Source organism: Phyllostomus hastatus, unplaced genomic scaffold (assembly GCF_019186645.2).
Source record: "Phyllostomus hastatus isolate PE091 unplaced genomic scaffold, TTU_PhHast_1.1 phas_contig_948, whole genome shotgun sequence".
NCBI lineage: Eukaryota > Metazoa > Chordata > Mammalia > Chiroptera > Phyllostomidae > Phyllostomus > Phyllostomus hastatus.
The window spans coordinates 5,820,684-5,836,317 of NW_025333993.1; positions in this window are offsets into that span (position 1 = coordinate 5,820,684).

Sequence of the window (15,634 nt, forward strand, 5' to 3'; positions counted from 1 at the left end):
TGCTGCCTCGTTGGCTAACGTGCCTCTCAACCAGAACTAGCAGGAACCCAAGAGAAGGATAAGCAGATAGGAGACAGAAGCTAATCGTCAGGGTAGTTGCTTTTCTTTCGTGTGAAGATTAAACTCTGAAGGTCGCTCTTTGCCTTATCAGAGTTACGAACCTTAGACGAGGGGGTGAATGGATGGTATGGCCCGTGCCAAGCCACGGGCACACAGGACCAGGGCAGAATCGGAGCGGGAGGGCTGTTTTGTCATCTGGACAGAGGATGGCCCCATCCACACCTCGCGGTGCAGAGCTCCCCCGAGCCAAGCCTGAAAGGGATCCGCGGATGACTGCGGATCAGAGTGGTGGTCGTCCTTGCCATTCGGAGCCTGGCCTTGGCGTGGGCGCAAGGAGAAAGGCAGCCAGAAATTCCTTCTGCACGGCCTGAACGTGAAGGAAATCACGACTCTGGCTCCTCTAGGCACGTAGTCCTCATTGATCAAGTCTCAAAATACACAGTCGGGACTCTTTCAGTTGATCAAATATGCAAGTAATTAACTTTCCTTTATCTTAGAGCCAAAACTACCAGAATGAGGTTGAACAGAAAAGTTCTGAGTTACTGGACACAGCGTAATCCTCCGTGAGGAGCAGAGAACGTGGGGGCAGGCACCCGACTGCCCCTCTGCGGCTGAGCCACAGCCGGACACACAGACCACGGGAACGGGTTTGACAAGCACGGGTCTGGGCGCCCGGGTTTGGTATGGGAGGCTGGCCTGGCTCTGTGGGCTGCGGAATGAAGAAAAAAGGGAGCTGAAAGAGGGGTGCTCTGAGAGGTGGGTAGAGAAAGAGAGCCCATGCAAAGGTGAAATCTAGAATGGAGAAGACGAAGCCCGGGGATTTCAAATCACCCAGAGGCTCCACGGGAACCGAGGCAGCAATACCCTGTGTAACGGGTTGAATAACTTCCCCTCCAAAGGACACGCTCATCTGGAACCACAGAAGTAAGCAACCTGATTGGGAAACAGGGCACCCACAGAGGCGTTTCGTTAAGGACTGAGACGCGCTCATACCGCACAGATGAGCCTGGACAAGCATCGGCCCCAGCCCAGTCACAGGCCTCCCTGAAGGGGACACAAGGGGAGACCAGAGGAGAAGGCCCTGCGAGGGTGGGGGCAGAGACGGGGTGAGGCGGCCGCAAGCCAAGGAACCCCAGGGCAGCTGGTGACGATGCTTGCTTGCTGCGCAAAGGTTTCTGAAATTTCCCGTCGGAGTAAAAGTTTTCCCTTGGTGGAAAGCGCGCTCGTGGGCGCACGCGCGCGCACACACACACACACACACACACACACACACGGGCGGCAGGGGTGGGAGGGAGAGGCCACAGGCGTCACCACAGCAGGGAGGCCGGTGGCTCTGCATGGGAAGGGCACCCTGGAGCTAGGAGAGGCAGCTCACACCCAGGGGACTGTCGGGGACAGGCCTCAGGGGACCCTGCATGATCTGGGTGACCAAGCCCCATGTAGATGCATGTAAAATGTTAAGAGTTACAAATTTATATATGCTCTGTTAACAATATCAAATTGCAATATATATAAATACTTTAAAGGAAAACAGACACGCGAGAAAATAAAGGCCACAAAAACAGAGGGGAGGGGCGGGGGAAAGGAGGGGGTGATCGGTGGCCTGGTGACCCTTCTGGCAGCAGCCCTGGGGGTGTGGGATGATGAGAACAGGGGTACTCCAGGGGAGGAGCTCGGGTCATCTTGACACTCAGGAGCAGAGCCACCTCCTTCGAGGAACCCTGAGCAGGACACGCGGGCTCCACAGACTCGGTGACCGTAAGACTCTCCCAGTCCTACCGACTTCTCCCGAGGTGGCCGGTGTGAGTCCAGGCCCCTTCGTTAATAGCTGTGGGGAGGCCCGTCTGTCCTGGTCCCCGGCTGGCCCACAGTGACCACGGGCAGGAAAGAGGGCACCTGGGGGAAGGGGCGGCACTGGCACCTCTGTAGACGCCGCAGGTGTCCCTGCAGCAGAGGGAACCTGAATCGGACGGACGGCCCTCACCCAGGACATCCCCACAGTATGCCCTCCATGATGGGCTAGCGCGCTCTCTCCTCCGTGTGTGTGTGTGTGTGTGTGTGTGTGTGTGTGTGTGTGTGTCTGTGTGTGTGTGTTTGTTTCTGAGACAGAGGGGGAAGGAAGCGAGAAGAAGAGAGAGACAAACATCAATATGAGAGAGAAACATTGACCAGTCACCTTCTGTACTCATTCTGAACGGGGACCAAGCCCACAGCCCAGGCATATGCCCTAACTGCGAATCCACCCAGCGCCCTTTGGTTGGTGATAGGACGCCCAAGCAACTGAGCCTCACCGGCCAGGGCCGTGACTGGCTCCTGTGCACAGAAAGGGTCGCGGCCCAGCCCCGCTCTGCCCCCCTGGGTGTGCTGCAGAGCCGGGTGGGCCTGGAGGGACCCATCTCCCACTGCCGACAGCACTGTCCTCGGCCCGGGCCACTAGAAGGCCACCACTTCCTGTTTCAGAGCAAAGGGAGGGGCTGTTTTCTAGACCTACTGGCCGCCCCTCCCCCCACCCACTGACCAGCCCTGGTTGCTAGGCACCCGATCACCATAGAGACAGAACACACCTCGGGGTTCTAAGCGGTTATTTGTGCCCACAGGACACTGGCAGTCGGTGGCAGAGCTGTGAGCCCCGCTAGCCATGGACGGTCTGGTGCCTGCCATGGCCACAGCCACCCCATCCACCTTCCAGCTGATCCTGGAGCACCTGTGCACCATTCTGCTGCTGATTTCTGAGGACTTGAGACAGGTCCCAGCTCTCCCTGCCTTCCTCTCTGTGATCCTGGTGGGCGCTCTGGTGGCGGTGGTGTCTCTGATGGTGAACAGACGACTCATGTCAGGACGTGTGAAGGCGCCGGACGAAAGGAGTCCTGCCCGTGACGAAGTCTGTGCAGGACACGGTGAGAATACCGGACCGATGACGGGCACCGATGACACCCCCAAGCCACCTGGGGTGGAGGCCAGCCCTCTCTGGTTGCAGACCCTGTGCTTGAAGGCCCTGAATGAGCACCTGAGCAGGATGTCGTCGCTGCAGGACCTGGCCGACTTAGTGAGAACGGTGCGCAGGACCCAGGCTCCCAGACGTGCCCGCGTGACCCACGAGAAGCCCGTCACCGAAGCACCGGGGACTGACCGAGAACAGCTTCAGGAGAACGTGCCTGGTGACTTGACCAAAAACACTCGTCATCCCGAAAGCCCAGAGCTGCGCCAAGATGAAACCAGGGGACAGAAGGAGGACATCCAAGACCAGGAGGAAGAGAAACAAGGGCTGGAGCCGTCGGCGGCACCAGTGGAGCGGGTCCTCCAAGGTACAGTCAGCCAGTCCCTGACTGTGGGGGGAGCCCCCCCACAGACCAGCCCCGGGCCCGAGGTCCTCAGAGGTCCCTTGGCTCAGGTCAAGTCCCAGGCCGAGCGACAGAGCGAAGCAGAAATTGGGGATCCCTTCGTCCATGGGTCGGAAGGCGATCTCAAGGGTGTCCCTGGTGACGCTGACCTCAACGTGCCCCTTCCACGTGCTGACGAGGACAGTGGCGCAACAGCCAGACAACTGTGGGAGCAAAAGCAAGTAAATGATGAGCTGGCAGCAGAAATAAGGGGCCTGAGAACCGAGAAAGTGTCTCTGCGCTGTGAAAATTTAAACCTCAAAGCTGAGGTTCAGCAGCTGAAGCTGAAGCTTCGAGCTCGGGCTGACGCACAGGAGGACCGTCTGACACGGCTCCACCAGCAGGTGCTGGAGGCGGAAATGCGCTGCCTAGCGATGGAGAAGGAACACTTCAGCAACTGGAGAAGCGCGAACTCCACCCGCCAGATGCTGAACACGTACAGGAAGATGACCCAGGACATGCGCCAGGACCTACGAAGGAGCACGTGCTGCTACGAAAACGAGATCCGACACCACCAGGAGAGAGCTCGCCGGGCCCAGATGGCAGCCGCGCACATGGAGAGAGAGGTCCAGGAGCTGCGGAGAGAGATCGATCGCCGCAGGCAGGTGCTGGCCAAGGCCAACGCCACCTTCCGGCCTTTCCCAGGTGGCCCTGCTGCTCCTGCTGCTGCTCCTGCTGCTGCTCCTGCTGCTCCACCCGCAGCCTACAGAGGCCCAGAAGGGCCAGGCCGCCCCCTGGGCCATGTCATCAGGTCCCAGGAAGGAGCCGGGTCCCGCGGGAAGAGCTCAGGAACGCAGGTGCGCCTGCAGATCTGACTGGGCTCCCGCAGCAGCGGGGCCCTGAGCCCCTGCACCCAGGACACAACACCCGCCTGGGTTTCTGTTCCAGGGACTCCGATCGATGTCTCGTTAGTGAGGCTGCTCTCCCCACAGTGATGCCACCGTTGCCCTTAGCAGTGCAAGCTTTGTACCCCAACAGCAATGCCACCTCTATACGGACCCACTAGTGTGATTCTCCTGAGTGCAGAGTCCCCAGGGGCCCTTTAGGGTTATCTGCTGGTTCTCAGTGCTGAATTTAGAGTTAGCAACCCCTCACTGGGGCCTACACCGTCACCTCAGTTTGACGTGGTTATTTCAACCAAGACCACGGTGGTGCTCGGGCTGTTGTCCCAGACCCTTAGAGGTAACTTCCTATGTGCCTAAAAAAAATGTCGGTTGGTTTTAAAAACAATGCAAAAAAAAGCAGAACTTGAACAAAACAACACCACATCAAACTGCATAATATGTTTATTACTTTAGTCCTAAGTACCTAGTTTAGTCTTTTTTTTTAAATTTTATTTAAATTGTTGTTGCAGTACAATTTTCCATCTTTTACTCCCATCCCAACCCACCCACCCAGCCTAGGTTAGTCTTAATCATAGGATAGTTTAGCCTTAAATTCATAGATCAGTTTAAGCTCTACACTTAGAGATTAGAAATGTTTAGATTTCTTTCCTGCTTTATAGTTTTTCTTATTCTCTATTTAAGATAGTATTTATCAGCTAGCACCTCTACATTCTGTGCACTCGAACGAAAAGGTTTCTCTGGATGGCATCACACACACACACTCACTCACGTTCTTTCACACACGCACTTACACCCGCAACGTGAAGATACAAGTCCCTCTTAGTTGTTTTCGCTCTGAGTAAAATGTAAAGATACCGTAGCAAACTGAATAAGGATCGTCAATAAACCAGTCTGTAGACGGACACAGCGGCGTGCCTGTCGTTTGTGCACAGAGAGACGACCCCCACTCTCACACTCACACTCACACAGGAGCAGAGCTGCCCCGTGCACCTGACGAGGTCCCACTGGAAACAGCTCATGGTCGTGGCCGGAGAAGACACTGGGACGAAGGCCATCCCCCGGAGTGACAGGGCTAGGGGAGGGAGCGGGGTGGGGACAGGTGTCCGCAAGAGGGAAGCACTCCCCAGCCCTGGGCCTGGGGAGCCCAGGCTGGGGTCAGCCTCGGCACGGGGCAGGCCCGAAAAGGGCCTGAAGCCCTTGGACAGTGACCCCAGACTCTGCTTGATCCGAAGTGCACGTGGGCTCTGTGGCCTCGCCCAGACCCGTTCATTCATTCAGTCACCGTGTCTGGAGCTTCCCCACTGACCCCAGGCCTCCCCTGGGTGATCGGGACCCAGCGATGGAGGGAACCGCCCAGGGAGCCCGGGGACCCGGCACCTACGATTTAGTCCCCTCTGGAGGAGGGGAGAGGGCATTTCCTCTGGGGACACTGGAGTCCCTTGAGTGAGGACGCGGCAACCCCACAGCTGGGCAGGACAGAGGGACGAGCATGGGGCTCCCCTGGACCCCTTTCCGAACCAGCCCGAGGAGGCCCACAGAGTGGAGGTGCTAAAGCTGGAAAGGAGAAAATTGACGCTGAGTGTGATCCAGGCAAAGAGAACTAAGATGCGGGGGGTGCGAGGGGAGGGGTCAGAAGGCCACTCATGGGTCGTGGGGCTTAAGGGGTTCACAGAGCTGAGTCCCAACTGCCCCCTGAGCTCTCTGGGCCAAGAGGGAAGGGAAACCAGACCAGGGATGACGCGCTCCTCCTGGAAGGAGCAGGGGCTGGCTCCGGGCTGGGCTGGGCTGCCAAAGAGCCTTCCCAGGGCGTCCACCTGGGGACCCTGAGCTGTGTCCCGGTGTGCCTTCCTCTGACTCTCCCTCACCCTGTCTGAGAGTCACCTGGGCATCCCGGGCCTCCCGGGACAGCTCTCTGAGGGGGCTTAGGCCTCCATCACCCCCACACTGGGCCCCGCCCCTGAGGGCACTGGGTCCCCTCTGTCCCACACCCTGGGGTCTGGGGTCTGGAGTCTGGGCCAGGACCTGGTCCCCTGCCCTGTGCAGCCCGACCAGGACACAGAGCCAGCCCACTGGTGGCCCCCGTCAACCCTGCAGGGAGCAATTTGGCTTCTCCTTGGGCAGAAGGGATGCAGACAGCCCAGTGCAGCTCCGGCCTCTCTGCCCCCCTGGCAGGAGGATGAGGGTCCCTGGAGAAGCTGCCAGGCGATCAGGTCAGATTCTCCCTGGGCAGGATGACCTCTGCCTCTGCAGCTCCCCCTTCTGGGCTGATCAGAGAAACAAAACATCAAAATATCAGGCCATGTCCGGGCTGCAGTCACAGGTCTACAGGTCGCATGTGAGGAGCCTCCTGACCCACACCCCCACCAAGGCTGCATCAGAGCATCAACCCTGAGCCGTGCCCGAGTGAAGACCCCCTGCTGGACCCTCCCCACCCCCTTCCTAGCCTGTGGGGAGCCGTGAGAATTGGGTGAGTCACTCAGGAAAGATCCCCTGCAGGGCCCCTGGTCTGGGGACCACATGCCTTTCCTCCTGACCCTGTGGCGCTGGGTCTCCCTTCACACACACACTCACACACACACTCACACACACACTCACACACACACTCACACATAGACCACAGACACTGGGACTGTGGGGGAGTCTCTGGCTACGGCAGTTTTGTTTTACACTCTCAGGGTTATTGAATTGAAGGCCTTCACTCTGCAAACCTGGGAAAGAGGGAGGAGTCGGCGGGAGGAAGAGGGAGGGAAGCTCGGGGTTGAGAAGCGCATGGCAGGAAGGCCCCACAGAAGGCTGTGTGGGCCCCGGGGAGCAAGATGTCTACTAATAGGACGTATGGTGGCTAACCAGCCACACCCTCCTGGATTGTAAGTCTTTCTGTTGAAGTCTTGCCTCTACCCACCTCTGCATCTCAACCCAGGCTCCGTGAGGACTGGGACCCTGTCTTCATTGCACAGTCTCCCTCACCTCGCACCGTGGCCGGTGCCTCGTAGGTGGTGATGCACTGGATGGGCCCTGTGTGTGAGCGAGAACTGATACTTTTCACCAGCCTTTTTGTGGGCCAGGTGTGTGGGCTCCAGGGCGGCTGTGAACTGCAAGGAGCAAGTTACCACTGGGTGGGCACCAAGGGCCTGCCCAGGGAAGGTCAGCGGGCTGGGGTGAAGGGGCAGCGACTCCCCAGACAGCCGAGGGGCCCTGCACAGGCCAGGGCAGGAGCTGCCCATCGGCAACTGGCAACTGTCAGCAACCAGATAGTGCAACCAGGTTTGTCTAGACCAACGGCAGGTGACAGCCAGGACTAGAGATGACCAGGATTAGGAGTGGGTGGAGTTTGAAAAAGGTGTGGTTTCTCAAGCCAAGCATCAAGATGTCCATATCAATGTAATACGGTAACTATAGTAACGTAGTGTGTAATGAGTTGACCATGTAATATGGAGGGTTATAAATAGTATGTGCTAATGTAACGGGTGCCATGTTATAAATGTAGTGTGTAAGGTCATAGTGTAATATATAATGTGTGTAAATGCAAGGTAATCCATTAACCATGTAATGTAGAGGGTGTTTCTTGTGTCGCATGCAATGTGCACCACAGAGACAGGCAATGTGTGTTAGGATGATGAGTGACGTGCTGTTGACGTGATGTGTGACGCGGGCCCGCGTCCCGTGTGAGGTGTTCACGATGGCATGTGGGATGTGCACTAATGCACGTGGAAGGTGTGAGACGCCGTGCAAGCTGCACACTGAGGGGGAGGGGTGTGCTGCGAACGAGCTGTGTCGTGGGAGCTGGACGGACGGCCTTAGAACTAGAAGTAGGCGGACTGCGAGGACGTGCCCAGACGGCCCGACCTGACCCAGGCCTTTTCTCGGGCCGAGTGGGGACAGTCACAGGTACCAGGGCTCGGGGATGGACCGGACTTCCCACAGCCGAAGGGGAAGTCCACAGGAACTAAAGCAGGAACCAGCCACACGTGAGCATGCGTACACACACACACACACACACACACACACACACACACACGCCCCGCGGTGTATTCAAGGAACAGTGGCCTGTAACTCACTCTGCTCCCCAACTCTCTAACAAAAATTATTTTTAAAAGCTTTCAAAGTGATGGCATCCTTATTGGACCATTTGAAAAAAGTCTAGACCATCCGGCTGTGTTCTAAGAGCAGAGGCGGGTCATACAGATGGGCAGATGACAGGTGATAGGCAGGTTTACTTTCCACGAGTCTGTCGCACCGCGTGTGTCCTGCACTTTCTCAGCACTGGGTCTCAACCTCAGCTCCACTGACGCTTGCAGAGGCCCAGGCTGGGCTGCGGGAGCTGCCCTGTGCACGGCAGGCTGTTTAGCAGCCTCTCTGGTCTCCACCCAGTAGATACCAGTGGTGCCAAAACCGTCTCTAGACAGAGCCATGTGTCCCCTGTCCAATGCACAGTCACGTGTGGCCAGCTGAGAAGCCCCTGTCTGGCTTCTCGGGGAGAGCACAGCAGCATGTTTAGGGGGACAGACCCCAGAGCCAGGTGGCATTGGTTTCAATCTTGACCGGGGGCAGATGCACCTCGCTGGGCCTCGATGTCCCCATCCGCACAGTGGGGACGACGCGCTCAGCCCCAGCACCGCACCTTCGCTCTGGGGACTTGCTGAGTCAGAACGGGTACAGAGCTTGCTACGCTGTACCTGTTTTAGGTCAAACACCAGCACAAGTCAAAGTCACCAGCACGAAGGAAGGGCTTAGCTCGTTATTCTAATTCCCCAAAGAAGCAGAATGGAGCAGAAAGCAGAGAGTTCTGCGTCCATACACAACCAAGAATGAAGAACGTGAGAATGAGAAAATCTGGACTTGTACTTTGATTCTTCTCCAGAAACCCCTCATGTCCGTAATCTGACCACGTCCACGCGACAGGACCCCTTTCTCGAATGAGAGCTGGATTCATGCAAACACCAGGTGCGGCAGTCACCTGCGGGCGCCTATCAGACGGCAGACGTGTGGTGCTTAGATGCAGCTGCTCGAGCTTGTGTTCCATCTCTTGGTCACTCTTCGTGGTGACTGGCGTGAGGGTCAGCCCAGAGTCCCTCTGCACCCAGACCCTCCGGGCCCCTGCGCTGATGACTCTTATAGAGCCAACCAGTGGGGAAGAACCCCACTCAGCCCCAGGATGGCTGCAGCGTTTCGTTTTCACTGGAAAACTGGAAAATTCTGAGAATGTAAGAATGTGGGTTCAGGTTCAGGGTCACATCTTTCTTCTTCTAATTGTCTCATTTTCATGACTTTGCAAGGGGCTTGCGCAGCCTTTGCTGGACCCCAAGTGGCAAGGAAAGTGTGCACAAGCCTCAGAGGGTGGCTGGGGAGTCTCAGCGTCCTCTGTGACATGCTCAAGTTCCCCTCGGTGCAGCTGTGATTTAACCGGCTCCGCCCCAGGGACAGCCTGAAGAGGACAGGGCTGCGCTGGGGTGGCCCGTGGGGCGGGTGAGGTGACAAGGTAAAGGATGGCTTTTCCGAAGTAGAGCCTTACTATTCAGCAGGTACAAAATTACAGCCCTCTAATGACACGAGGAGGCAGGATGCTACAGGCTGTGTGTGTGTGTGTGGTTTTTAAAAAATCCAAGTTGCCTAATGAGTGGTAAGAGGTTTGACTTTTCCTCGAATATGCAATTCCTGGGAAGAACGGAGAGGAGAGCTCATCGAAGGTCAAAGTCACCATCTGGACGCCAACTGACTTGGCAAGGGAAACCTACCAAGAATGCTGGTCTTCTGTGCCACCGATGGCTTTTGGCGCGCAGATGAAAATGAAGGAAAAGGAGCCCACTTGCATAATGGCTGGTAGATCTGTTGGTGATCCACTTTGAAACCTCTGCGACTCCTTTCTTCCCATCTATCACTATTTGTCACAGTCTGCTCTCCACGTTTCCGGGAAGATGACCAGACGGAAAGCGGGCTGCGGCCGTGGCCGTGAGGCAGGTGAGGACCAGATGGCCCGGGAGGGAAGGGAGCCGGAGAGCTGGCCAGCTGGGGGCCCCGGCCTGCACAGCAGCCCGCCCGCTCCAGCGCCAGGACCCAGCCGGGCCTGGGGGACTGTCCCAACACTTTGTCCCTGTCACCAAGAATGAGGCACATGTCACCGCTGGCTGGGGAGAAGTGTGATGCCAGCAGGGGAAGGGAAGTACGTGAGGCAGAGCAGGCTTCTGGCTCCCGGCGCGGGCTCCGGGTGCAGCAGGTGACTGGCTGTGCCTGTCCTTCTGACACCTTTGGGCCCGTAAGACAGTAAGTCCCTGGCATTCCCTTTCCATCTGTACTCATTGTCTTTGTCCATGTTAAGAAAAAGAAATGGGGCCCAGGCTGGCGTAGCTCAGTGGATTGAGCGTGGGCTGCGAACCAAAGTGTCGCAGGTTCTATTCCCAGTCAGGGCACATGCCTGGGTTGCAGGCCATGACCCCCAGCAACCGCACACTGATGTTTTTCTCTCTCTCTCTCTCCCTTCCTTCCCTCTCTAAAAAAAAATAAATAAAATCTGCCCTGGCTGGCGTAGCTCAGTGGATTGACCGCAGGCTGGGAACCGAAGTGTCGCAGGTTCGATTCCCAGTCAGGGCACATGCCTGGGTTGCAGGCCATGACCCCCAGCAACCGCACACTGATGTTTTTCTCTCTCTCTCTCTATCTCCCTTCCTTCCCTCTCTAAAAAAAAATAAATAAAATCTGCCCTGGCTGGCGTAGCTCAGTGGATTGACCGCGGGCTGGGAACCGAAGTGTCGCAGGTTCGATTCCCAGTCAGGGCACATGCCTGGGTTGCAGGCCAGAACCCCCAGCAACCGCACATTGATGTTTCTCTCTCTATCTCCCTCCCTTCCCTCTCTAAAAATAAATAAATAAAATTAAAAAAAATAAAATCTTAAAAAAAAAGAAAAAGAAATGGGGTCCTCTGTATCCCCCCTCTTTCCCACTTGCAGATCCAGGGACCACACATCCATCTGGCAGCACAGGCACAGTCAGAGCAGGGCCCGACTGTGTGCCGATCGGGCTTCCGAGTGTCGTGAGCCAACTAGCCCTGGTGGCACTCTGGAAGGAGAAGCCGCGGCCCGGATGCTGTGCAGTGTGAGCTCGTGGGTCCTGGACAGCGGGGAGTGATTTGGTGTCATGGCCTATTAATGCCCATCAGGAAGGACTGGCTCTAACGAAACCACCGTCCCCCAGGAGCAGTGTCTGGGAAACTCGAGACAGAGCCTCACTACCTCCTCCTGCTTCGCAGGGTCCCCTCCCCCCAGGATCACGGAGGGGCCAGGTGCTTGGTGACATTGTGCAAAGCAGCTCAGAATGAGTGTCATCGCACCCAACCCAGTAAATGCTTTCTTAGCGTCGTTTCCTTCCTCCCTCGGTGACTGAGAGACACTGTTGGGGTGTTTGACCACCAAGCACTTTCAGCTCGGGGGGGCTCTTGCCGGAGGACAGGGCAGGAGACGAGAATCGGAAGGAGACAGAACAGGAGAAACAGGCGCAGAGCAAAGACCACCAGGAAAGGGCGGGCAGACAGTGGGGCCTGCCTGGGGACGGCTGTGGGCCCCCAGGCAGAAGGGTAGTTCCCAGGACCTCCTCTGTGTGGGGGGCAGCCTTGGGCTCTGGGACCCCCGAACAAACCCCAGCTCCGTTACTTCTCGCCTACGGTCTCTGGCGGCTGACTTAGTCCCCAAGCCCTGGTGTCCGCCGCACCGCTGGTCAGGGTGAGACAGGCGGGGGGTCACGGGGTCCCGCCGAGCTCGCAGCTGACGCAGCTGCAGCAGCCTCGTGCCTCTCAGCCCGTCGTAGGGGCTCACTGTTACCTGTTGCGAAGTGCCCCCTCAACTGGGGGGAAGCAGTGAAATTGAGTGATCCATCCTCTTGCACTTAAAGACACTTTAAAAAGAAATTTCAAAGAGCAATCCTTTCGGCGTTGGGGTTTGCACTTTATTTGCCATTTGAGAACAGTCAACATGAGCCAAGGGAGTTGTCCTGGAAGGACAGGTGCTTGAAGTGGCAGGTAAAGAGGAGGCAAAGGAGAGGAAGGAGGGGGAGGAAGAAGGAAGGACAGGAGGAATAAAGACAGCTGCAGCCATCAGTCTCGGGTCCGTTCCACGGCGTTGCAGTCTGAAGAGCGCCGGCAGAGAAGTCCCCGGGAGGAAGGCCATTGGATAACGAGCTGGGTGCGAGGCAGGCGGTCCACTTGCTCAGAGGTCCTCCTCGTCACTCACCCGGGGAGCGTGGTCTGCAGGGGCAGGGAGAGAGGGCAAAGCAGGTGGGCGACGCAGACACAGTCTGCCCGCTGAGCCAGCCCACACCCCTCCCGGATGGGCCCCGAGCTGCCAGCAGGCCCCAGGGACACACCGGCCCTTTAAGGAGCCCCACGGGAACCGAGTCTGGACGACTGTGTTTGGACCATGCACCCACCAGGGCCCTCCCTTCGGAGTTAGTGCATCAGCGTGTAAGGGCTCTGAGATGTCCTGCAGTTAAAACTGGAGCTGACTCATGGTCTCCCCTGAGGATGGCGGTTCCCTGGGCAAGCTGCAGGAATCGCTAGAAAACAACAGTGAAGCAAGATCACACCTCACATTTGTAGAGCAACTTACAGTGTATGAAAGGTTTTCACTGTTACAAGTTGATTTCACCTTTTTCCCCATCCTGTAAAGAAGGGTTTGTGGGCCCCACACCTCCCATTTGACAGATAAAGGGCCTGAAGTTTCAACGTCTTTCCCATTTACTTACTTACTTATTTGTTTGTTTGTTTATATTTTTATTGAATTTATTGGGGCTGACATAGGCTAATACAACTATATAAGTTTCAAGGGAACAATTCTGTAACGCATCATCTTTGCACTGCATTATGGGTTCACCGCCCCAAGTTCAATGTCGAAGTGACTTGTCAGGTCATCAGTGAGCAGGACAGCCGGTGCTAAGCCTCCCACCACTCTTTCCTGTTAGACGCAGGTTAATGCAAAGTGCTGGGAGGGCCTCTGTGCCCGGGGGGGCCGTTGCCCTCACCCTCGCTTCTTTAAAAGGGGGCCTTGTCGCTTTTGGGTGCTGGGAGACTGGGTAGGCCTTGGGCTTCCGGGGATTCCAGAAGGTGATGCAGTTTCTCACTGAGCATCGGATGGACATCGGGTGACTAGACTTTGACTCCTCGGGGTGCTATCTTCCTTCCTGGGCCTCCTCAGCCTCGCGCTTGAGTAAAGCGAACGGTTTGTACATGTGGACTCTGGAGTAGGACACACACAAGAGTCACTCAGGAAAGGCTCGTCTCATTCTGTTGGGTTACCTGACCTAACCTACACATGGAAAGAGCCAGGTGCGATGCACCTCCGTACGTGCATGGTGGTTCAGATCGTGGACAAGGGTTGAGTCAGGCCGGGGCCAAGCCCGGATGGGGAGACTAGACGAACTGTCACTCAGCCTTGACAACAGCCCGCAAGCTTCTCCAGTGGCCCTGGTGCCCAGACGGGCGGACCGCGGCCGAGAGGACTCGGGTGCACCTGCAGGACGGCAGGCAGTCCAGTGCCCGAGTGGGAGGTCAGAGCCGGGCCCAGGTGGTCACGCCCCACCACGTGGTCATCACACCAGGACTGGCCATGTAATTTTCAGGGACCAGTGCAAAATAAAAATGCTGGACTTCTTTGCAAAAAAACTAATAAGAATTTCAAGATGGTGAACGCAGAGCCTGAGACGGGGCGCGGGGCCTTCCGAGTGCAGGGTCCTCGTGTGTGGACACTGCTCAGGCAGCCGGGCATCCCCCTGGCTTTCTACCCCTGAGGTCAGCTCCTGCCCTTCCCCCGCGAGGAGCCTCGCCAGAGGGTCCTCTCCAGAAGGTGGGCTCTTCCGTGTCCACTCCCCACTCTGTCAAATCCGTGATGATTTCTTCTCAATAAGAATGACTTCACGGCCTTGGGTAGACGCACAGTAAAAGCAGTTTCCCAAGCCACGGGGTTAGGGAAAGGACCGCGGCGTGCCCATTCACCAAGGCACTCTTTTTGGGTGGTTTGCTTTTCCGTTCTTACCGTCACATGGGGTTTGCCCAGGAAAGCGCTCTCTCTGGCTGCTTTCACTGCTCGGAAATCAGGGCTGTGGCTGGAGGGAAGCTGAGCTGAGTCAAAGGTTCAGCTAGCAGTGGTTTCCAGCAGCCACGACAGGCACAGGATGTTTGAAAGCCGATTTCCAAGGAAGCGCTCCATTTCCGTGGCCATATAAGATCATCGGAAGATAATGGCTTAATCTGTTGGAGCTCAGCCTGCGTTTCCTCGGGGCCTTCCTGCAGAGCCCATTCAGTGTGGACCCGGCATCGGAGGCCCCAGGGCCTGTGTGCCTGCGCTCACGCCGCGCTGCAGGAGCGTCTCAGGCCCCTGCCCACTGCCTCCCTGAACCCCCTCTGGCTCCTCAGGACTGTCGCCTCTTGTCGTCGAATCACGGAGAACCGCCCGTCACAACCACAGTCCCGCAGAGCCAGCCGGCAGCTCTGAGCCCTTCAGCAAGCACACGGGAGGTGACAGGTCAAAGGAAGGCACAGGGGCAGAGTGTCCTGGACGCCATGGGGGATTCCAGCACAGCTGGGGCTTTCCTATTCGAGTTCCCTTGTCATGGCAATAAGACCTTTCAAGTGTTCTTCCAGGAGGGGGCCACTTGCTAAGACAAAGGTCACAGGAAGACACCATTAAAAACATTCCCAGTGTCAATGGAGGTATGATGATTTCTTCTAGAGCATAGGTCCTTCCATTTTCAGAGTGGAAAGTCACCTGTAAGCTGGTTGCACACTCCTGGGCTGCGCACCAGGGAAGTTTAATGCGTTAGCTCTGAGCTCCAGCCCGGAACCCGGACTCGAGCCAAAGGCCAGGGAATTCTGGACCCAGGGACACCTGGCCGTGTCGGGACAGGTTTGATCCCAGCCCAGCAAACCCTACAGACCCCTTCACCCACCACCGTGGCCCTCCCCTCACTCTCCCCCTGGACACAACTCCCATCTGTTGGCCGTATTCCGTGTCCTGGGCTGAGCGGGTCAACTGGCCACACCTCCCCTCGCATGCTCACCTGCTGGGGAGTCCAGAGGCTCATTCGTTACATCTCGTGGTTGCTGGGACTCTTTTACTTTACAACGGAAGGAGGGGTTAATTCTGCTGGGAAACGCCCCGCAGTTCCCCAGCTGTCTCAGGAACAAGACACCGACTTTGTCCGCTCCTGGGCCAGGTTTAAAGGGCCGGGACAACACCCGGCTGCAGGTTGAAAGGTCCGACCTCAGTGGGACTGGCTCAAGGGGTCTGAAACTCCGCCCGGTAGAGCCCCCTGTCTCACTCCCGTGTCCCTTCCGCACCCGGAGGATGGTGTCCACTCCAACTGCAG